This window comes from Cyprinodon tularosa, unplaced genomic scaffold, assembly GCF_016077235.1.
Source record: "Cyprinodon tularosa strain WSP-4 unplaced genomic scaffold, ASM1607723v1 ctg70, whole genome shotgun sequence".
NCBI classification, from domain to species: Eukaryota; Metazoa; Chordata; class Actinopteri; order Cyprinodontiformes; family Cyprinodontidae; genus Cyprinodon; species Cyprinodon tularosa.
The window spans coordinates 776,773-802,194 of NW_024039452.1; the positions used below are offsets into that span (position 1 = coordinate 776,773).

Here is a 25,422-nt window from a genome sequence, read left to right on the forward strand (position 1 = left end):
CTCCTGATCACGCCCCTCCAGGTGTCACTGTCGTTTCCCACGTGGGCATTGAAGTCTCCCAGTAGAATGATGGAATCCCCGGGAGGGGCGCTTTCTAACACCCTCCCCAAGGATGCTAAGAAGGCCTGGTACTCTGTACTGCCGTTCGGCCCATAGTCCGAAACAACTGTCAGAGTCCTCCCTTCGAACTGAAGGTGAAGGGATGCGAACTCCAACACGAGACAGCTGAGCTGAGGGGAGACAAGCAGCCCCACCCCCGCCCTTCGCCTCTCCCCGCGGGTCACTCCAGAGTAGAATAGAGTCCAGCCTCTCTCAAGGAGCTGGGTTCCAGAGCCCTGACTGTGCGTAGAGGCGAGCCCAACTATTTCTAGCCGGTATCACTCCACCTCCCGCACAAGCTCGGGCTCCTTCCCCGCCAGTGAGGTGACGTTCCACGTCCCCAGAGCCAGTTTAAGCGCCCGCGGATCAGGTCGCCGAGGTCTCCGCCTCTGACTGCCGCCCAATCCTCTATGCACCGGTCCCTCATGGTTCCCCCTGCAGGTGGTGGGCCCACTGGGGGATGGCCTCGCGTCGCTCCTTCGGGCTGGGCCCGGCCGGGTCCCGCGAGGAAGAGCCCGACCACCAGGCGCTCGCCGACGAACCCCAACCCCAGGCCTGGCTCCAGGGTGGGGTCCCAGCTCCGCCGTACCGGGCGACGTCACGTGCCTCGCTGTAGTCCTCGTCATGAGGGTTTTTGAACCGCTCTTCGTCTGACCTGTCACCCAGAGCCTGTTTGCCTTGGGAGACCCTACCAGGGGCATTTAGCCCCCGACAACATAGCCTCTGGGATCACTCAGGCGCTGAAACCCCTCCACCACGTTAAGGTGGCGGTTCAAGGAGGGGTACTTTGGATAGTGCAAGTCGGAAAAAAAAAATCTTCTGAAGCACATATCAACAGCAGAACCATCTCATCTTCAATAGCCTTGCTAGGATCACAACCAAGCAGCAGCACAAATGGGTGTGACCTGGAGGACTCCGCTTTCTCCAAGTACTCCACCATGTTAACTTTGACCTATGATGAGAAGAAACAAAAAAGGTAAAAGGCCAAATAAGCTTTATGTAATTTTAGTTTGGAGCTAGTGGATACGAACACCACTTTGATCGAATGTTTTCTAATGTTTTCCGAATCAAAAGTTTTCCGATCACAATTGTCCTGTCTTGAATCTGATGGAGAATCTATGGAGCAAATATAAAGACAACAAAGACAATTCAAAGTGGTTTACATAAACTAAATAATATAATATAAGCAAAATAAAAGCATGATAATTAAGTGAATATACAAGCATTATAGGTATTATTATTGGCAGAGTGGCGGCCTAGCTGTTAGGGCATAGATCTTGCAATCCTGAACTTCTGAGTTCTGGCCGCAATCCCACAGACTGCCACTCTGGGTCTCTGAGCAAGACCCTTAACCCCACACTGCTCCCCAAGGGGATGGGTTAAAAGCACAGGTACATTTCTCCAGTGTGAGATTAATAAAGTTAAATTATTATTTATTTTTATTATTATTCTAAAAGCAGGCAGTAAAACAAATGAAACGGCTGGACCAGAACCTTGAAATAATGATGCCCCTGTTAACAGTTTAACTTCAATAGTCAAAGGCAGTTCTAAATAAATGGGTTCAAAGGAATAATTCAGACTTTCAGCTATTTTTCAGTCTTCTGAAGGTTTGTCCCATACAAGTGGATCATATGAACTAAATGCTGCTTGTCCATGTTCGGTTCTGGTTGTTCATTGTAGGCTTAAACTAGAAGACCCGAGTGACTGGGAGGTTGATACACTGATAACAAATCTGTTATGTATTTAGGTGCTGATCCATTCAGTGAATTATAGACTAACAAAATGTATTTTAATGTCTATTCTCTGAGCTACAGGGAGCCAGTGTAAGAACTTTAGAACTGGGCTGATGTGCTCTATTTTGCTAGTTCTTGTGAGAACATGGGCAGCAGTGTTTTGGATCAGCTGCAGCTGTCTGATCGACTGTTTAGATGGACATTATTCCTTTATTCCTGGAGATGCACTTCAGGTGATTAAAGGCTGACTTAGTAACTGCATTTATGTGCCTCTGAAGGTTTAGGTTTAAGTCCCTCATGACACCAAGATTTTGCCATAATCAGTGCTTTCTAGCTGTACTCTCTAAGAAATGCTGGGTTGTTCTTCTACTTCAACCGTTAAGTTAAGCATGTAAGGTACTTTAAAGTTGTTTATTTTATCCTTTAATTTATAAGAATGTTTTACACTTTGAAGCAAGATCTAAAGACATTTTAAGATATTTACAAACAATTTGCCTTTTTACTGAAAAATATAAAAGGATATCTGTGTGTCTTTATAGGTTTTACCATGATTAAATCCTTAAAGATTAGCTTTATTACAGTCTAACAAGATTTATCTTTCTTGAAATAAACAATGGATACCAAAAGATTTTTTTAGAGACTGGTTGTGAGCAATCTAGAGAATATAATTGCTATTGTTTGGTGGTTATTTAAGAGGATTTCTGCACCCATGCGCCCATAACAGGTCTCTGAGGCCCTGTAACCAGAGCTAACTGACGGTGTCCCATAAGTTCAAACCTGAATTAGATATAAAGATTCTGTTTAGGGGCTACCAGACTCTGCAGCTCTAATCTCTTGGACCCCGCGTTAGTGGACTCTGTGGTCTTTTTTAAAGGCCAGTTAAACCATATCTCTTTTTAAATTTACATTTTATCTAATCCTCTTGGACTTGTACACATTGTGGGCATATGTAAAGTTTTTTTGGATGTTAATAGCTTGAAAGCGACTACATTAAAAACATGTACTTACTTATAAGGCAGTTTTTATTTCTTTTTATTCTCACTGTTATCATAATTAACATTATAAGTGACCCTTTACACCTCCACCATGGACTGTTCTCCATGCTGCCCTCTGGGAAGAGGCTTCGCAGCATCTGCTGCAGGTTCAGCAGATTCTGCAATAGCTTTTCCCCAATGCCATAAGACTGTTAAACTGTTGGGGGAAAAAAACACATCTAAATCACAGACTCTGCATGACACTGATAACACCAAACCAAAATACTGCATATTTGTACCTTACAAATGATCTGAACATCCATACTAATGCGTTTTTGCACCATGTTTTTTTTTTTTTTTCCCAAGCATTTAAACACTGCTGCAACTTTATGGAATGGAAATGTTCATTTAATTGCTAAGCTTCTCATTCACTGTCTGAAAGCTGTGTACACAGGTTTTTTTCCTGTTAAAAGTGAGGTTTTTCCTCTCCACTGTCGCTACAAGCATGCTTAGAGTGAGGGATTGCCTTCGAGTCAATGAGTCAATGCAATTAACTGGTTTTCCTTAGATAGAAAACTCTGAATCAATTTATCTGTATGATCTTGTAAACTGTATAGCGCCTTGAGATTACATCAGAATCAGAATCAGAAATACTTTAATATTCCCAGAGGGAAATTACTTTTGTTACACGCTCTAGTTACAGTTTTACATGATATATACACACATCCAACTATACAATATAATAAAGATAAAAAATAAGAAAAAAAGAGATAAAATATATATACACATATAGCTCTTCTGTATATATATCTGTACGTGTTGTGTTGTGTGTTGTGTTTTGGATTGGCGCTATATAAATAAACTGAATTGAATTGAATACTAGTTTATAAATCACTCATACATTTTTCACAACTTTGATCATTTTATCCTGCTTTTGTCTTAAAAGTTGATATTGTCCTGTTCATTTACCAAGAGTAAATTATTACATTTGCAAGAGCCACCTTGAAAACTTAAAAAAAAAGCAAATTGTTGCTTTTAAAAGTCTTTTGTTGTTGAAAGTGGAAAAGTACTGTATAATAGAAATATACCATGTCTGTAACAGAAGTCTGTCATAGGCTGGGATTGTTAAATGAAGGTTTACCTTGGGAGCTGCAAGACACACATAGATAGACACATGTCCTCAAGGTTAAAGTTATCATCCATTTGATGAATTATTTTCCTCTGAAAATTTTTGGGACGGTGCACTGGCCCCTGCGGGGGCCTTCTAAGTGTTTTTAGGAACTGCTGCAAGTTTTTTAGTTTATTCTGTGAAGGTATTGTTAACTGACAAGAGCATCAGTACTGATCTCTGGAAGCTTTTTTTCTGCCTTATTGAGATTAAAGTGTTAAAGTCTAGGTACCTTTAAGAACTCTGTCTTTTAATATTGTGGGATCTCTTTTCACAGAGAGTCATTTTCTGGGGGGTCATGTGGATCTTGATGGGTTGGTAATATCAATAATGCCTGTATAAACATTTGGAAGCTCTTGTAGACAGTTGGAATTGTGTAGCTGGACAAATACAAACACACCACAGTGTAAATTTCATCTGAGCTTCAAACATATTAACTAGTCATCAGAAAAAGGGAGCTGATGTTACCGGATTTTGATATTGTTTCTAAAAAGCTATTGAAAACAGCTCTTTGTATTTACCTAAAACAAAGTTCACCATCCTTTTTAAGGCTTAGAGCTACTTCATGGGTAGCATTGGGTACTGAGTCATGGATAGGGCTATCAAACCGACCTACGACCTGGACGAGTCAGGATTCACCTTCATGCATCACAAACATATTTTTATTGTTTCTTTTAATTTCTATTTGTCTCTTAGATATTGTCATTTTGAAATTCTCTATAAATGCAAATGAATAAAAAGAAGTGTAACAGAATAAGACAAACGTCAAACTTAGCACAGTGCTGAGTTGTGCTCTTTTCTGAAGACACAGAGGGTGACCTCTGACCTAGAACATATTTGTGTAAGAAGTTTTATATGATCTGAAATGTTGTGAGAAAAGAAATGACACTAATGAATCTAAGACGGAGTAAAGAGCTTTTCCACTCTTTATTCTCTTTTACTGGGTGAATACTAAAGATCTTAATGTTTAAAAGTCAATGTTTAACACAATTTCAAAGAGCAATTGTTTAGAATTTTAGTTGCTGAAAGAAGGAAAGCAGTAGAGTACCATAGAGTAACAGTACACTGAGAAGCTTTCCTATCTTTAGAAATCAAAATCCTCAAAGATCACCCCCACACCTCTGTGTATTTTAAGATCTGCAAAAACCAAATCAATCACAGTTCCTCTCTCCATTTTGCCTGTGATTGCATAGTCTGAACTGATATAGTTCCACATGTTAAAATCAAAAATGTCCCCAACAAAACTCAGCTGTGAATTAAATGTACCAAGAAAACAGTTTGGTTTCTGGACCAGGATAGCTCTACCTCCTGGGTGGATTCTGTGACCCTTCTTGAGGATTTTGATCAAACTTCTCTTTCTATGTTGCTCCTGTGGCTGAATCCCAGGTGAAGCACAGGTGAGTCTGCTGCAACCAGATCTCAGGGACATAGAAGTTAACTCTCTCTCCATCCAGGTACAAGGACATGCTAGGTAGACAGTTTTGTAGATTTAGATTTTAACTAATTACCTTACATTTATGAAGTTTTTACACTTAAAGCATTTCACCTTCCATTAGATTCTCGCCACATGTTTATCTCATCTGCATTTTAAGTTTGATACGCAAAGAGGATCATTTTTTGCATATTTCCCCTGAGCTCTGCGGCCACTTTCCTGCACAGCTGAAAGGCTGTCAGGTTGAATGGCTTAGAGGGCACTATCTCCACATAACTAGAACTGGTCTGCTCACGGAAAACCAAGGTCTTTTCAAGCAGATCCCCTAAGAGACAAAGATTTCATTAAAAAAAAAATCATGGAAAACCTCTGCTTTTGGGGATTTGATACAGACAACCAAAGAGCATTTACTAGCTGTTACTTTGGAGAAGATGAAGAGAAAGATGAAAATTATGAGCCTCATGTTCTCAGGACAAACCTGCAAATGAAGAACACATTCTCAGTCATCATGCTGTCTTTCAAAGAAATTTAACTGTAACCTTGAGGACATGTGTCTATCTATGTGTGTCTTGCAGCTCCCAAGGTTAACCGTTCCTTTAACAATCCCAGCTTAAGACAGACTTCTATTAAGCAGTAACTCACAGCTTGATGTCGACCAATACCTGTAGAGCTGCTGAAAAAATATCCTGCTCAACACCTCCACAAGCGCTATAGTCTGTTTATCGAAAAAAAGAAAAAAAAAAAAAAAAGAAAAAAAGAAAAAGAAAACATATGCTGGTCTTTATCTACAATGTGGAACTATTTGTGCAAAAATGGGCTGAAACATGGAGACCCAGAGTATGACTCAAGAGGCAGAGTTCTATAGGAGTTTTCCAAAAGCTTAGGAAATCTGCCTCTGTAATGAAACAAAAAAAATGCATGTCTACAAATACCTGTAGGAAAAAAAGATTCAAAGTAAATTGTATACAATAATCTGATTCTAGTTATCAAGAACAGAGCTAGGTTAAGTTTGTTATTCAGATTGTTTCAAATTCGTTCTGTCATTAGAAAAACAGCGGGTTGCATGGAGTCATAAACATGCAGCATTTGCTCCTTCTGGATGAGCGCGTACTAACATGTCATGGTCCTCTGACAGGCCCATGTCATGGTCGGATCTATGGAAAATTCCCCAAGCTGGGCTCAGCTTTTTGATCAGAGCCACCTATGACACCCTAACCTGTCCACAAATCCTCCGTCAATGGTTCGTTAAGGAAGAGAGCTGCTCACTTTGCAGTAACAAGGTCGGTACAGGTGGAGGCATGACTTGGTCTCAGCAGATGGCCGCTCACACTGAGCCTGGTTCTGCTGGAGGTTTCTTCCTGTTAAAAGGGAGTTTTTCCTCTCCACTGTCACCACAAGCATGCTTAGCGTGAGGGATTGTATTTGAGTCAATGCAATCAACTGGTTTTCCTTAAATAGAAAACTTTGTATCAATTTGACTGTATGATCTGGTTGAACTGTAATCCATTAGGATTTTATGTTTAACCATTAAGTAATTTTTCTTTAGTAATACCGGTAGTATAATTTTACAACAAATATAGCCACAAGGAAGTGAATAAGACAAAAATTATTATAAAATTGATCTTTCATTTATATCAATGAATTCAAATAGAAAAACACATTTTTGTTTCAATTTAGAGTTATAATACAATACAGTAAAACAGATGTCATACTGACAATTGTCAAAAATGGTGGCATTTTTTTTTGTCGTACCGTGCAAGGTATTTTGTGAGGCACACGGCTGGGGTAATCAGCAGACTGATCCAAAATTAGTGTTGCAGGGAGGCAGTCATTAAACAATATTGCATTTTAATTAGTATCATTGCAGCAGAGTCACTGAGGCAATTTTTCTTTATCTGAGTTTTGTTGATGTTGCTTTTAAGTTTAGAATTAAAACAATAACAGATGAAACTAATGTTTCAGCTCTAACTTAACCTTCCAAAATTTCAACTGAGAGCGTGAAGTTGCTTCCCCTTTCGGGGATCACAGGTTAAAAGGTCCTAATTTCTGTGGCTTTTTTCCCCTGATCCACACCATACTGAGTTTTTTTTTTTTTTATATCTGTCTGTCTATCTATCTATCTATACACACATATATATCTATACACATATATATATATATCTCACAGAGCTCTGATAAACCATTTTTAATCAGTCTGGGTCTGAATTGTCTCTTCTCATCTTCCTTGAGATGGCATGGATTAGACAGAATCAGTCAGAATGATTTCAGCTGCATAACAACACAAATATCTCAGGACAATTTGTAGCATTCTAGTAGTCCATCCACAACAGACTCTGCCAGCCAAGTCTTTATGGGCCTCACTTTGTGCACTGGTGAACACTCATGCTGGAGGAGGAAGGGACCAGCTCCAAACTGTATTCACAATATTGGGAGCATGGAATTGTCCAAAACTCCTTAGTATGTTGGAGCATTCAGAGTTCAATTCACTGGGGCAAACAGTGCCGATACCACCACCTGAAAAGCAACCCCACGCCATGATTCCCCCTTCACCAAACTTTAAACTTTGCATGATGTAGTCAGACAAACACCGCTCTAGTGACAACTGCCAAACCCAGACTTGTCCACTAGATTTCAAGATGGAGGAGGACAATTTGTCTCTCCAGAGAATGTGTCTCCACTTTTCTTGAGTCCAATGGTGGAGTGAGTTACACAACTGTATCCAACGCTTTTGTCATGATGGGTCTCACTGACTTAACCCACATGCAGAACACCACAGGAGACTGGATAAAAGTTAAACAGTTTATTAGTATAAACACACAGAGTATTTGATTGCACTGATTCTGGTACAGATCCGGGACTGGATTCATAGAGTTATCTGCATAGAGGGATAGTTTGGTTAGCCAGGCAGCTATGACATCTTGTCTGAGTCTGATTCTGAGTTGTACCTGATGAGGTTCAGACTGATCGGTGGAGAGAGGGAACCAGTTGGGTCCAGAGACTGAGGCAGAGAGCTTTGCAGCGGCAGAGCTTAGCTTCAGGCTAGCGAGGTTCAGACCTTGAGTTGTTCTCCAAGTTCTCTCCAGAGAACTAGCAGGGAGATGCAGACTGACGATCTTCAGGTTTGGCTTCTCAGAGCAGGCAGGCAGGTTTCCAAACATGAGCTCCTCCAGAGCTTCTGACTTGAATCAGGTTTTCCTAAGAAGCAGAGAAGACAAAGGCTGGTTAGGATCAGAGTTACTCTCTTGAGTAATCAGAGATTCTGATGTGCAGGCTTGGCTCAGGTTCTGCTAACCAAAACTGGTCAACGCTCCGGCGCTGAAGGGAAGTCAAGCCGCTGCTTATATAGCTGGTCTCCTGATGAGATGAATCAGCCTCAGGTGTGCAGGTGGCTTCAGCTCAGGAGACCCAGGGCGCTCTCTGCTGGAGAAAGGTGGCAGATCTCCAGATCCCAACAGTTTTGCATTGCGTTATTTGATACAACATTCCATGTAGCTCTCTGCATACTATTCTTGCACTAACATACCGGCCAAGTGATTCCCTATGCAGAAAGATGCATTATTTACGCAGCCTAACACTTTGTGAATGAGTTGCTGTTGTTCCCAAACCCTTCCATTTTCTAAATATACAGCTGACATTTAACTGCAGAATATTTAGATGTTCAGTGAGCTCTTGAGAGCAACCCATTCTTAACCAAATGTTTTAACAACAGTCTGCCTACTTAGGATCTGCAGCCATAGAAGTGATTGGACCAACTAATTCCAATCATTTGGATTGGGGAGCAAATACATTGGGCAATAAACTGTCATTCTTCTTAGTGCCCTTTGTGTGGCATTTTGATGGGATCAATAATCAGTGATACTGCGGCTTGCTGTCACTTCAAGTGTTCAATATTCACTAAATCCATATGAAAATTTGTGGAAGTACGGTTATAAACTATTTATTATCTCTTTTAACTGGCTAGATGTTACTATTTAATATTGGGGGGTGCCATATTGCCTTTTGAACATGATTTGGACATTATTTTCAGCCTTAACAACAAAAATGCTTCCTGACATCTATAATGTGAGAGGCAGCTTATTGAGCAGCCCAGACTTTTGTATAAAATACTGAATATAGATTTTGTAAAAACCTGCTTAAAAAATTGTCTTTCTATCATTAGTAATACTAATAGCTTTTTTCTATATGAACTACTGGTACACATACACAGTATGGAGTGAATTTGTTCCATTATTTTTGCAAGGAAATAATCTTGTGAATGGAAATCTGCTAAAAAAAAAAAAATGCAATCCAAAACTGAAGCTTTGAAAAACTTTTAAATAAAAAAGGGTAACTTTGCTGTTTCACTATATTTTTTATTAAACTATTTTTTCCCCAGATTTCTGAAAAGAGGGCATGAAGATGCAGTTCTATTGGTCTACATAGACTTTAATAGCAACATTTTTTTCTTCAAGAGTAAAATGAAGAGTATCTGATCTCAAGATAAATTTGAAAATAATGCAATTTGTAAAACTCATCCTGAAAGAAATCTAAAAAAAATGTAAAGGAACAATGCACTAGACTTTGTTTTCAAGTTTGAAGATGTTTCGCTTCCCATCCAGGAAGCTTTTTCAATTAAAAATGTCAGAAATAGCGTTGATTTCGAGGCTTTATACAGTAACCCAACAAAGCCTTGTTGTTGTTTAGAGAACATGCAAACTGAAACAGATGAACTGGTCCACCCCTTTGGAATGGGGGTCGTTTGGCTTCATTTGTTAGCCTGCTATGCCCCATACCTGTCTATGTCTCTGCATGAGGTGTCGTTACAGGGAATTGTTTTCCTGGCTGAATAGGCGAGGTCTTCTGTTCCCCTGTAAAGGGATTAGGATTGCGATCATAGCGCTATCATATATCATATCAATTTACATGTTTTCAAACTAGGAAACAAAGTTCAGTGAAATATTTTTTTTTTAACTGATTTTGAATGATTTTGAACTTGGATGACTAAGAATCTTCACCGGCATATGAACCAGAAAGAGAGAAATTTCAAAAAACAAAAACAAAATAAAAAAAATATGAAATATGTAAGAAAATTCAAAACATGAAATCAAAACAATAAAACAATTCTCAAAAAAGGGAAACATTTTATTTTTCAAATTTCTATTATTGTTATTGTTATAGAAACAACTACATATGTTTGTTCTAAAAAAACAAAACAAAACAAAAAAACTCAAGTTAATGTTGTCAAATACTTGTTTGTAACCATGTGTTTTAAAGGTCCAAAATGTTATGAAATGTTCGTTTAGTAACGAAAGAAAATCCCAGTGTTCATTGTTATTTATCTCGGATGTGACGTCATTCATCGCTGCGAATTCCGACACAAATCTAATATGCGGTGTGAAAAAAACTTTATTAATTTCTTTCCGTGAATGCAACGTATGTCGAATTGAAGTTGGAGATCTGCGAAATTTATTTATTTATTATTTTGGTCTTTTTTGACAATTAAATAAATAAAAGTGATGTTTAATGCGGAAATATTTTGCAACTAAAGTAAGACATTTGGGAGAGTAAACCCGAGGTTTCTTTAAGAATATTAGTTTAGAGGAATACATTTTTCTCCAGCTTCCAGCCATTGAAACTCCTTAGTGAGTCAGTAGTGTGTCTGATGCCCGCGCGCTGCGGTGATGCTGCCAGGAGGCGGGACTGTGGCTCCGCACTGCGATCTGTCGCTCCAACAGCTGGAAGACGCTCCAGCTGCGAGCCAACACACACCCACTGAAAGTCGCCCCCGAGTGCGTCAACACCAGAGCACTTTCGATGGGCTTGTTACTCTGATGTTTAGCGCTGATAATTAATAGAGAAGCACCAGCCGCATGGCCCGATCACTCTTCAACAAGTAGGCTACCAACTCTGAGGAGCGATTCGAGCGGAAATCGTCTGATTACTTCTTGTGCATTCCTATCTGTTGCCGCCACCTCTGATGTAAGGCTGCTCATCCCTCTGCTCAATCCACAACTCTTCCCACTGCAGCCTCTCCTCTTTCAGCATGGGACTCTGCGAACTCTGAAGGTAAGCACTCTATTATATGCATGTTGGTGCAAAACTGACTGTATATTTTTTATGCATAAACAGTATCCGTTTTTGTAGGCTACTGTTTTTACTTGGAATTCTATTAAAACCTATTTTATTTGACCAAATAAAAAAGCAATGTATAGTAACTGCATTATTATTGTTTAGTTTGTCTGACTGCAGCCCTGGAAGTGATCTCCTTATACAGATGTATAAAAGAAAGCTTTGCCTTTCTGAGGGGGAAAATGGTTCACAGCTGTTGCAGACAGTGACAACAAATCTACTTGTTGCACAGAGTCAGTGATGGTGGAGTATAAACAGCTGCCCATCAATAAAAGGACCTGATAGCTGTTTGCAGGAATGGCTGCATGCACACATTAACTTTATGGGTTCTGAAAGGCTCCAAGCAACCATAATCTGAATGCCCTGCGGCTGCATTGATAAGACCTATAAACCTGGTTTATGATGATGAGAATATGTAAATGGATTAATGGGTTTGTGCATGCTTATTTTCAGAGTAGAGGGGAGTAACAGAATGGAGAAAGGTCTGTTCCTAAAATTAGACTGAAGGAGGGGAGGATTCTTGATGCTGCTTTGACTGATTATTGAAGGCTGATTGAAGTTGGATCCTAAATCATTTTAAGTGTATTGCTGTTTTAGCAGCTTGCATCAGTTCATAATTAGCTTCACTCTAAGGCAGCTGGCAGCTTTATTAATTGCAACGGATGATGCATACAAAAATGTTAGGAGTTAACCTTACCTTGTTCCAATAGCCTCCCTTCAGTCATCCGGTTTGTTGACTTATGCTGGCTGCAGATGTGCTTTTCTGTGCTGATTTAAGGTGATTTTTTCCAACCATCTTTGGAGCAGCAGGGATTAAAAGGCGTGTTTGAATGCCAACTACAGCCCAGAGATCTTCATCTGTTAGATTGCAGGGATTTTACTTGTAACTGGATGTCTGTGTGGACATTTGAACGGATTAAAGTCATGGCAGACTCCCACAATTTTCAGGTTTTACAAGTCAATATGTAATTCAGTTCAAGAGGCTTTAATTTTAGGATTTAAAAGCTGGTAATCTGGTAAGTATGGCCTCAGGTCAAAAACATACATTTTGCACTGTAACTGGTTTAGCTGATTCTAAGATATGTATGTACATTTTGAAAAGATTTTGAGGAAAAGTAAATCTACCTCATAATCTAGAATGTGGTTTCCTTTGGTAGCTGAAACTTAGGCTACGTTTACACTGAAGGCCTTAATTTTCTTTTTCTCCAGCTTTTTATTGTTATTACACTGTCACAAGTACAGAGCAATGAAATTCACTCTAAGCATTTAAGCCATCCCCTTGGGGATGCAGTGGGCTGCCATTGTGCATGCCCTGGGAGCAGTGTGGGGTTAAGGGTCTTGCTCAGGGATCCAGGTTGTTAGTCCGTATGAGTTGGTTGCCACTCCCTGAAGCAGGCATTAGTGTGGATCTTGCCTAAGGACCTACAGTGGCAGCTCCTTCCCCCCAGCTGGGATACAAACCCAGCCTTCCTGTTTGCAGGACGGATGACTTACCACTTGAGTTCAATGCTCAATTCCGACTTTTTTTTGTAAAATCTGAATGCTGCTGTGTGAACGTAGCCTGAGATGAAACATATTTTGTATAACCTTATCAGCCTGCCACATTCCTGTGGATTAATAAAGTACCATTCATCAATTTTTTGCTATAAGCAAAATGCACTGCAAGTAATGTAGTTTGGTACACCAGTTCTCGTCTGATGCACACATTGAGAGTATCGGAATGAACCTTTTTCAAACGGGCAGGTTAGGACTGCAGCCATAGACAGTTTGATTAGAAAGGTAAGAGTTTGGAATAGAATGGCCCGAAATGACTATTTGATTCTACTGGAACAGCTTATTTTAAAGAAACTAATATGTCTTTTTCATGAACATCATCCATGTTTCACATGATATGCATGTATGCCTTGCCCTTAATTTAATCCAAGGTGTAAACCTTCAAAGCGCAAAGATTTTAAGGATTTACTAACTTGTAAGTTCAGGGTATCTAATAGGGGTGTAAATCACATCCATCATGGCGATTTGATTCAGTATCGATTTCCTGACCCAACGATTCGATTATTTTCGATACTCAAGACCTGGGGCCCTTCTTCCACCTGGATCCTCGCTCTTTTTGGCCCTCATGTCCCTCCGTCGTCGGACTAAACTTGCCCCCACTTCCTCGCCGCCTCGGCCGTATCTAGACCCACAGCGTGTAGCCCAGACCACGCTTCAATATTGAGCATAACTTAAAAATGTCTGTGTCAAGCTCACTGCAACACACTGCTGTAAGAGTATAAACAGGAAGCGAGGTAAGAGGGCAAAATAGGTTTAGCGCCACCGCAGCACGGGAGGGAGAATTACGCCCAGGAGCAAATGGATAAAAATAGACCAGAGGAAGAAAAAATACACATGAATCGATTCTCTTGCGGACGTATCGATGCATCGGATCGTCGGCTGTTGGATCGATACAAAATAATTATTATTTACACCCCTAATATCTACTATGACTTGACCATTTAAACAGGTTTTTTTTTTTTTATTGCACATGTAAATTTATTAATAGCTTGGTTCTACTGATGAAAGAGCCAGATTGTGTGGGTGTAAAAATCCTACAAGATCAGTGTCCTCAATCCAACTATAGCTAACAGTTGGATTGAGAATCGGATGCATTGTTGATACTGATTAATTTGACATTAATCAAACAATCTACAGTTTGTGCTGTCAATATTCTTGGGCCAATATTTGGAGATATTTTTGATATTGCTTTTCCTTTCTCCATTTACACAATATGAAATACAAAATGATGCAAAATGTTACACAACTGTATAGAAAATAAATACACAACAAAGCAGTAACAGTGGTTAGCAAATAGAGGAGAAAGGCAATGCGAGTAATTCACGTGAGCTAAAGGTATGGATTCTAAATGCACTAAGGAATCTGTCAATCAGCTGGTACTGATAGAACAGAAAAAAGTTTGATATCGGGTAAGTTCAGCCCTAGGACAAACCAAATGAATGCATGGTAAAATTTCCATTTCTAAAATGAATAGGTGTCATTTCTTAGGTACGTGAACAATGTGCTGCGTTCCAGCTTAGTGCTGGTGTTGTTTCTAACACCGTTTTAGAAATATCCACTCTGCATTTGTCCGAAATTCATAAGCCTTATCAGTTTATGTTTTATGAACTGGCGCATTTTCACAGTCCAGTTTATGTCAAGCTGGATCTCATCATACATGGATGGACTAAGGATGGACTTTAATTGTTCTTGAACGTGTAACTTTCCTCTTTATCCGAGATAGACTTACTCCTGCTTAGACATCAGATAAAATAAAATAATGAAAGACATGGTATAAAATGTAGTTATGATGCAACCCACCGGAATCAGGACCTGTACACTCCCCCTGGCTTTACTGCTCTGTCCATCAAGGTGGCAAAATGTTCTTCACCTCTGCACATTGTTTAAACCTCTGCCTTAGTGCACTTTGTTGTTGAAGCATCCCTTTTTTCTCCTTTTTCTACACAACACTAAGTTTGCACTTAAAAAATAGCTCTATTACCTAACAAATTTATCCTGATCTACAGGTTTTTTCTTATTATTATTATTTATTATTGCTGTGAGTGAAGAACACATTTTGTAAATTAAAAGAAAAAAAAATGCCTTCTACAAATGAAACTCTGAGAAACATCTTAATCAAAAACAATTTGATAGAAACATTGCTGTTTTCTCAGATTGTTATTTTTTAAATTCCTTTTTCTAATTAATTGTTTTCTATTTAATCTTTTTTATTTTACTTTTTCAGATTGTTTTTAATATTTTGCTTATTTAAATAAAATTGTATTTCTTTATCTTTTTAGTCTTCTTATCTTTAGCATGAGTTTCACTCATTTCAATCTTTTCAAATTTCATTTGGCAGATGACATTCTCTTTACTAATGGGGCGTTCTCTTTTTCTCGGAGGGAGGAGCAAAGATACAGTTTTTATTTTCAATGTGAGCACCGACAGCAAGCATTTGTATTTCGCTTAAGGTGAAGAGAATGTGATCTGTAAAAAACAGTTAGAAAAATATGCATTTTATAAAACTCAATCTCAAAAAGATATTTTTAAGAAAAGTAAATTTGGAAAATATAAAATCTGTAGAAAAAAAAAACAAGACAGAAAACTAAACTATTGGAAAACAGCAAAGTTAATTTAAATTATTTTTTCATTTTAATTTTTTTTAACAGTTTTGTTATGGATTGCATTTATTTTAAACTTCCATTTACTAAACATGTTCTTTGCTAGGAGAACCGGTTTCTTATAATGTTTTGTACAATAAAGGAACAAAATTCACACCAGACATTTTATTTTTTGTTTGCTAGCAGTCTTTCCACTGTCATTGCATATCACAACAATTGTAGTAAAGACTAAAACAAGAAGTAGATATCATATTACATAGGTAAACAAAGGGGCTATTTAGATAATTGGAATGTTGTGTCGTATACGATGCTGAACTATAATGCAAATTACCACAAAGAGGCGTGCTCATATCAGCTGTCCTAGTAAGGCTCAGGATTGATTTTTGGTGCCGTATGAGAAAAGGGTGAGATTTGACTATTCCTGACATATCAATGAAATAATAATTTTAATAATAAGAATAAGAATTCAAAATCATATTTTTTGTGTAAAAAACATAACAAAACAAACACACAAAAAAACAGCACAGACATTGAATAAAATAAGAAAGACCAAATTTCAATTTATTCAATTCAGTTTATTTATAAAGGGCCAATTAATAAGACGTATCATCTCAAGGCATTTTACAGACACAATTCAACCAGATCATACAGTCAGATTGGTTCAAGGCTTTCTATCAAAGGAAAACCAGCTTATTGCATTGACTCATTGACTCACCAGCAATCCCTCACACCAAGCATGCTTGTAGCGACAGTGGAGAGGAAAAACTCACTAAAAGTCATGGAAAATGTTGTTTTGACTGCTGTGGCCAGTTGCTGCTGTTATTGCATCTTCATCCCCGTTGAGTATCATACGTACCCTGCTCTGCTAACTGTCAGCCGTTACAATCTGACACTTCTTGTTTTCTGTAGAAATCTCTTGTAATCTTCAGCTCTCACCTTCATGTGTCTGTTGGAATGAGAGTGCAACTTTTAAATAGGGTTCTTCAATTTAATTTGAAAGTCTACCCTTGAAATGCACATTACTTCAACAGTTGGGTCAGTTCTAATAAAATTTCAAAGCGCATCTTCTGAGCGAGGACATTTATTAGATTAGAATATGTGAACACCAAATGAATGGAGGAAGGAGAGAGTCTTTTTGCTGTGATATTGTTTGCTGACCTCCCCTCTCTAGGCTAACTGGGGCTGTTTTCTAAATGCTTTGTGTGAAACTGCAGATCACATTGCGTTGAAAGTAATGTTTGGTTTTCCTAGCCTGGCCGTTCAGCATCTCCTTGTTATTGCAAAATGTTAAAGTCCTTGGCTAACCTTTGATATTTGAAATGAGAAAAAAAATTCTTCCAGTCGTTCTGTGCTGATGTAATCATGAAACTTTAACTTTTACTTGTTACAACACAAAGACTTTACCGTGCATACATTTGGTGTAAAAAGTCTTCCCAGTTACCTGCAAAAGCCCCTACTGCATTTTATCCTCATTATGATTTATACCAGAGATCAGCAATATGAGCTTTAAGTTTTGACTCCATAATGTTTTTATTCAAATACGTACACAAAAGTGATGATATAGAGTATTACAAATTCATCACAGGCCTTTAAGGCTTTCATTGCCAATCACTGAAAACAAATCCCTAATGCCTCAGATACAATTCTTTAAAAAAAAACAAAAACAGCAGCACTTTTTAAGAGTTAACAATTTTGTTATTATATTCTATATTTTCTATATTGATTTTGTATATACATACTGAAGAAAATAGTTAAACTAACAAATCAGACAAAACAGTTGTGTATTTATTGGGATTAGCAAACATAATATTGTCAAGTTGCACAAAAAAACAATTCTAGATTATTGTTAAATAAAAACAATTTTACATTGATGATAAAAAGAAGGCTAATTGTTCATCCTTATGCATACCTCTAATAAGCACAGAGTTTTAGTTAATGTATTACAATAAAAAATTATTCTATTAGGTAGGGATGGACATGGATATTGGGATTTTGGCCGATATCCGATATGCCGATATTTTAAAACTCATGTAGCCAATAACCAATATTGATACCGATGTTAAAGCTGGACATAAATAAGTAGTCATTGAAAATAGCAGTTTTGTTATCCATTACTGGCACTTTGAAAAATAATATACTTAAATATATTTTCATATGCTGATATCAAATAGATTTTTGAAAACGCGGTATCGGTCTATTTTACTTTCAAAATCTCGTAAAATTTCATCGTTCTGTTACAAACTCTCATGATATTTAGCAAATTCTTGTGAGATTCTGTTAGTAAAATAGATTGATACCGCGTCAATATATCAACACATAAAAATATGGCAAAATTTTGTGAATTTTCGGGGGATTTCGTAGCATAACGATGACATAGAGCAATATTTCTCGTCTTAAGAAGTTTTTAAGTCCTTAAAAAATACGTTTTTTAGGAAGAAGAAGAAGTAGTATTTTTTTTTTTTTTTTTTAGACTTTAGAAACTCAGAAGTTGATCAAATATCGGGTTAAATATCGGTGGGGTGGCCGATGTCCGATATTCAGTTTTAAAGCTACAGTGTGTAACTTTTAGCGACATCTATTAGCAAAATTATTGTCTTCATCTAAGCCTTCAACTTGTATGTTAGATCCAGTTCCAACCAGGTTATTTAAGGAGGTATTCCCTTTGATCTCCTCCTCCATTTTAGATGTGATTAATCTATCTCTGTTACAGGGATATGTACCTAAAGCTTTTAAGATTGCTGTAATTAAACCTCTGCTTAAGAAACCGTCTCTTGACCCAGATGACTTGGTCAATTATAGACCTATATCCAATCTTCCTTTCTTATCCAAAATTCTTGAGAAAGTAGTTGCCAAACAAGTTTGCGATCACTTCCACCATAATGAACTTTTTGAAGAGTTTCAGTCTGGCTTTAGAGCTCATCATAGCACTGAAACAGCTCTGGTGAAAGTCACTAATGATATTCTCATGGCCTCAGATAATGGACTTGTATCTGTGCTCGTCCTGTTGGATCTTAGTGCTGCATTTGATACAGTTGACCATAATATTCTTTTAGAAAGACTTGAATATTTTGTTGGAATTAAAGGAACAGCACTAGACTGGTTTAAATCTTATCTATCTGATCGAATTCAGTTTGTTCATGTTAATGATAGATCTTCAACACGCTCAAAGGTTACCTGTGGAGTACCACAGGGATCAGTGCTAGGACCAATTCTCTTTACTTTATACATGCTCCCAATTGGTAGAATTATTAGACAGCATGGGATTAATTTCCACTGTTATGCTGATGATACCCAGCTATATCTGTCTATAAATCCAGATGAAGCTAACCCATTACATAGATTACAGGCATGTCTTGAAGACATAAAAACCTGGATGACTCTTAATTTTCTGCTTCTGAATGCAGACAAAACAGAAGTTATAGTCTTTGGACCAGAGTCTCTGAAAAAGAAACTGATTAGCCAGTCACTTCATTTGGATGGGATTAAACTGATTTCAGATAATAAAGTAAAAAATCTTGGTGTTATTTTTGATCAGGACCTGTCATTTAAATCCCATATCAAAGAGGTTTCTAGAATTTCCTTCTTTCATCTGAGGAACATTGCAAAAATTAGAAATATCCTGTCCAGGGGTGATGCTGAGAAACTAGTCCATGCATTTGTTACTTCAAGGCTGGACTATTGTAATTCTTTACTATCAGGAAGTCCACAAACTGTAGTTAAAAGCCTTCAGCTGATCCAAAATGCTGCAGCCAGAGTTCTAATGAAAATGAAAAAGAGAGATCATATCTCTCCTATCCTGGCTTCTCTTCATTGGCTTCCTGTTAAATCAAGAATAGAATTTAAAATCCTCCTTCTCACATATAAAGCCTTAAATGGCCAAGCTCCATCTTATATCAGAGATCTGATTGTTCCTTATGTTCCTAACAGAGCACTTCGCTCTCAATCTGCAGGTTTACTAGTGGTTCCTAGAATTTCTAAAAGTAGAATGGGAGGCAGATCTTTTAGTTATCAGGCTCCTCTCCTGTGGAACCAACTACCAGTTTTAGTCCGTGAGGCAGACACCCTGTCTACTTTTAAGGCTAGGCTTAAAACTTTCATTTTTGATAAAGCTTATAGTTAGGGTGGCTCAGGTTATCCTGAGCTATCTCTATAGTTATGCTGCTATAGGCTTAGACTTTTGGAGGACATAGGGACCCCCATTTCATCATTCTGCTTCATTCTCTCTCTGTTCTCCTATTCTGCAGAATCTGTTAGTTCAATCTCTAACCTTCTGCTCTCTCTGCTTTTCCTCAGAGTAGCTTTGCCTCGTCTGTTCCTGTTTGGCTGTGACGTCATCCTGGAAAAAAACATCAGCTGTGCTGCTTCTATCAACACCCTTGTTAATAGATGTTGGAGATCGGCCTGTTTTCCAGTGTGGTCCTGTTTCTCTGACCGTGACTGAGTGGATGTGCTCTCTTCGTCCTCTGGCATGGGAGCTGCCTTGGAGCTCGTCTGCCTGGCTGTGTGTTTCCTGGACGGGGCCGCCTTTTACAGCTGCTTTTTGTATCTCTGCTTCTGTCTCCTTGAACCCCAGTCGGCCTCGGCAGATGGCCGCTCACACTGAGCCTGGTTCTGCTGGAGGTTTCTTCCTGTTAAAAGGGAGTTTTTCCTCTCCACTGTCGCTACAAGCATGCTTAGTGTGGGGGATTGTATTTGAGTCAATGAGTCAATGCAATCAACTGGTTTTCCTTAGATAGAAAACTTTGTATCAATTTGACTGTATGATCTGGTTGAACTGTAAAGTGCCTTGAGATGACATGTGTTGTGAATTTGGCGCTATATAAATAAACTGAATTGAATTGAATCTAGCGGTCAGACTGCAGACTGCAGCAACATGAACATCTCCCCTCCACCGCTCCCCCCCCCGAACAGTACGGCGAGCGTTACGGGACAAAATGTCTTCCACGACGTCCGCATCACCTACCTTCTCAAGTGATGAGGTTTGTTTACATAGATAATTTTACAGATAGTATTTCATTAGTCTGTGTAGGGTATAGATTTCATGTAGACTTAAGATAATAAATATACCCGTTATTTTTTCTACATCGTTGTGACGTTTTGGCGATCTCGCAATCGCTAGTTTGTTGGCTCTGCGCTGCCGTAGCGCAAAGATGTCTGCCTCCATGGCTGCGAGACCCGCTCCTATGTAATTATAAATAACGAATTCTAAGGCAACGCAAATATTAAGGTTAAGAGGCTGAGCTCGTAGATGATGATAAATAACATAGTTTTGTATAATATATTACATTTCTGACTGTATATCCCTGTAATTATTACACACTGTAGCTTTGAGGCCGATACAGGCCGATACCGATAGGGGGCCGATTATATCGTGCATCCCTACTATTAGGTGAAGTTGTTGGAAAATGGCAAGCAACACAAAATTACCAAATAAAAAAAAAAGAAAATGAAAGGCTTTTCTGCTTTGTCTAAGCCTTAAAGTGTCGATAGTTCACTAAACTATTTGTTGCTGTGATTGCAGCTAAAAATCTTGTAGCCTGTTCCAGCCATATACACTTTGGGACTGATGTTCTTAAACCTTTCTAAATATTCTTTATTATAGTTTAGTCTGGACTTTGACATGGCCATTTAAACACATTAATATGCTTCGATCTAATCCATTCCCTGTCGGGCTGGATTCTGTATACTCCAGTTAACAATAAATGAAAAACCGAATTAGTTGCACAATTTAGTTATCACAATTTTTTCAAATAATTGTTTCAGCCCTAGCTCTAATCTACACTGATAAGCCTCCATTTGCGTGTTGTGGATTGTTTGGATGGTCATGAAAGGTTTGTAAACACGCATAACTTTCTCCATGTAGGTGAAAAGGTTTGGTTCTTGTCGTATAAGAATATAACCTGACTCCGCCAGATGGATTTGCTCCGCATATCCATCTGGAAACCTTCTGTTGAAGAAATTTTGGGAAGGGGCGAAAATACTGGTTAGCTGATTGGCCTATGTTGGTGATAGACGGGCCAAATAAACCAATCAGATCAACGAAGCATATGACGTAACAGAGCGACGACGAAGAGGAGCCAATTGATAGATTAAACTCTTGCCGAAACCAGTCGGGAGAAGAGCAAAAACATCTTTTCCTCTGAGAAAAGCCTCCAGAGCAGTGTTTTGCTCTGCTTTCGGTGAAGAAATACTCTGTAATTCTGATAAAACTTGCTCGATAGCCACGCTAACGCTAGTTCCATCGGCTGAAGCCGCCATGTTCTTTAGACTGAACTGTCGCGCTTCTCGTAGCGTCACACCTCAACCCGCCTCAAAGCCAACGCTGATTGGACGTTCGTTTGGTGAACGGCTCCAAATTTTCTTCAATGGAGAGTCTTCAGACTGATTAGCGAGTGAAACCTTGAAAGGTCGCGAGATCAGGATGGTCTCACGAGGCCAATAAGAATAGACCTCCTTCCAAATTTTAGTGTCTGCTACTGCAGTATCTTATGACTTTCCTTTAATGTTAGCCACTCGTCTATAAAGTCATAATTGTGTCCAACTAAAAGTTGTCAATGAACATATTTTCCCACTTGAGCAGAAAATCTCTTGGCTGCTTCCCAGATGAATTTTTGTTTGATCCTTTCTTGTCAGGGCTGTGGTTTTGCTATACTCTTCTCCTATGTGACTGAACACTGATCTGTGAAGTGTTCAGCTTTCCATGTCGGTTAAAGCAGAAATCATATTCAGAATTCAAACTTCTGAAAGTACTTTAAATATGAAATTATTACATACTGATCAATAAATGATAAGTGTTTTTAATTTAGAGTAATTTTCATTTGAATGTGCTTTACTGGAGGCATCCATGTTTGTCAAAGAACTCTACTGCCACCTACTGGTTTGTGACGTCATGCTGCAGTATCGGCTGTTGATCAAGTCCCAATGCTGTATCTTATGTTTGTCACAACGCGCTATTATCCAAGTCATCTTAAAAACATCCTTCTTTGAAATGTTGGCTACATATTACATGTTTGATGACAAATCCTCCCTCTTCACGTTGGCAATCCAACGACGAACCCGTGGAGTATCATGAATCAAAAAGGGGAAATAACTCTTTTTTTTTTTACTAAAAACATCCAACTGCCTAATTAAGTAAATAATTGTTGTTGATTGCAGATGCGTCTAGTAGTTCCCTTTGATTTTGCTTGTAAAGCGGGGAGAATGGCGCTAAGCTTACCGCACCGTGATGTCACTGCCGGAAGATGACAGGAGTGAGGTGTTACTATATTTGGGCAAAAATGGCCACTCCCAGACTCAGTGATCGTGAAGAAAATTATTATTATATTTTTTTTTTACTGATTAACCCTAAATTTATTAAATCACCGCAAACGTATTAGTTTTAGGTATAAATAATGATCCATTGATCATTCCTTGCAGACCGGATTTTTCCTTTAACCCTTACATTAGGGTTTTCAAAATTAAAATGACAAAGAAAAGCTCTCTGGATTGTTACAGCCTTACAGTTATTAGAATAAGGAGGGCTAAAATTCATTTCTGTAATTTGTTATTTAAAATCTTAAAAATCAATTATCCCTTTTCTTTTTCTACTTTTTGTGGATCTGACTCAGTCGACTCTCTAGGAAATACATGTGTATAGTTTGTGTTTGTTTGTGTGAGCTTGTAACACCCACATTGGCAGTGGGTAGTCAGTCAATTCGTCTGATTTGTTTGATCTAGGTGCCACTTATGCAGTTTAATCTCAGGAAGGGAGTAAAGGTTAACTCAGTGCATAGTATATTTACCATATTTTGATTGTTTGAGGTGCGTAGATATTTTTTTTCCCCCCTCAGAAATAAGGCCGTACTTTCATAATTACCATGACTACAGCTGTACTTGTGGAGTCCATCTCTTCCTTCTTTGAAACAGAAAAGTCACTTTGTTATTTCCAGGGCTGCTGCTGTGGCCGCTGATTAGCGGTGCCTACTTTGAATTTCGGAACAGACTCGCTTTTGTGCACCGTTCATCCAGGTCAGTGTCTGATTCAGGGGATGCAAATGAGGCAACAGTCTGCATTACCATCGTATATGTTCTGCCCACCCAGACAAACAGGTCAGCTGAGCACAGAAACAACCGGCTTTCTCACATGCCGGCTCATCTGTCACCTCAAAGTCACCCATGGCCTCTGTGATCTCATGTATTCAGGCACTAAAGTGGTCCTTGACTTGAAAGATCTGGACGCTTCAAAAAGGTGGGATTGAGGGGATTCAAAGGGCCCACAGAAAGCTGGAGGAATCATCTTGGTGAGATTAACAAAGCTCTGCATCCATTCCTGCTGTCTTGCCTCTCCTGCTGCAGTGCAATTACTCCTGGCCTCTGGAGCAGCCACCCTTGATATTTAGCATCACTGCCAGTCTCCCCCTCCTCCGCATAACCCCATTGCAGTAGTGCAATTATCAGGAAAGCCAGCCATTATTGGTTCCATTGGCAATGCCGTTGTCTGTATAGCAAATTAGAGAAATATGTAAGGAGGAGGTAGCAAAGGAAAAGGTCCCTATTAGGTGGATGAAACAGATAATCCATCCAAACAAGTGTAAAAGGATCACAAAGAGCAGACCAAGAACAACAGCTCAGACTCGTGGGTTGGATGTTTGTCATCAGTGAGATGAACGGTCTAGTTCACAACATGGTTGTTAGCTCTGTCGTCTGTTTTTTTCAAAAATTGTTAACCTGCTCATTCCCCCCCTCCCCCCTCCATCCTGGACACTGTGACCTTCATTTCCGATGATCAATCCTCCTGAATCTGAGCCTCTCTGTGAGCCGTTTGTTCCAAGTTGATTTCAAGTGATTTATGTTGCAAAAATAAGGCACACAGTGTAGGCTGAGCTGGAGTCAGATTTAGTTCCACTCCCACCATGTTGGCAAAACAACAACGACGCTAAAAAACCAAACAAAAGGGAATTTTGGGACTTATTCCTGCATAAACTGAGTCACACTCTAAATAGAGAAGCCTTTTGGTTTGGGTCTTTATTTCAGCTACGATTTCTCAGTGGGATGGTAATAAAGGTTAAATGGAATGTCTTATAATAAGATCACTTCAACTTTTACAGATTTGTTCACGTTTTAATCAAAAACTTCTTCAATACATTTGATGGGAAGTCTATATCAGCTAAAACAAGTTCATAGGATGAATTATACGTGAAGTAATTCGTTTTTTTGTTTTTTTTTTTGCTGGTAAAGAATTTCAAAAACTTAAACCAGATAACAAATAGAATCATATGTATCTACCTGGACCCAGCTGTTTTTAGAAAGCCTTTCTTAGCGGACATTAATGAACAAATAACTCTAGATCAAGGAACACAGCAGAAAGATCAAAAGGACGCGTGTAAAATTTTCAACTTTTGGTTAGTTTAGATGATGTTTTTAAAATAAAATGTGATTTATTTCAAATTAAATTTAAGCATTTAACTCTTTATTTGGAATGCATTTTTATTATTTTGTTTATTTTGCAATATATTAGCATATTTAATACTTTGATCAGGTATTAAATAGATAAATAAATCTTATATCTACTTTTTTCATGGTAAATTAATTTCTTTTTTCCTATATTCCCCTTTTTTTATTTCAGAATGTACTTTGGCCCTCCTTCTTTTTCCAGCATCTTAACAAAATGATTGTTAAAACAATTTTGGAACCTTGTGCTTATTATCTCATTCGCTATGAGAACCTCTGATGCAGGGGATATTAGATATATGGTAGAAATTTTTCTGGTTAGAGG

The 25,422-nt window shown here is 38.5% G+C and overlaps 1 protein-coding gene and 1 pseudogene across 2 annotated transcripts in view; one reads left to right on the forward strand and one right to left on the reverse strand.

Annotated features, from left to right (window-relative positions):
* Positions 1 to 377: 377 nt before the first annotated feature.
* On the reverse strand, positions 378 to 23,824 carry LOC119772116 (annotated as a pseudogene).
* The window catches only part of LOC119772167 (RAS guanyl-releasing protein 2-like), a 121,353-nt gene continuing 107,066 nt past the window's right edge, over positions 11,136 to 25,422 (forward strand). For both annotated transcript variants that reach the window (XM_038268491.1, XM_038268492.1), the window contains exon 1: positions 11,136 to 11,451. The gene's annotated coding sequence lies outside the window, so the exon portion shown is untranslated. The remainder of the gene's footprint in view (positions 11,452 to 25,422) is intronic.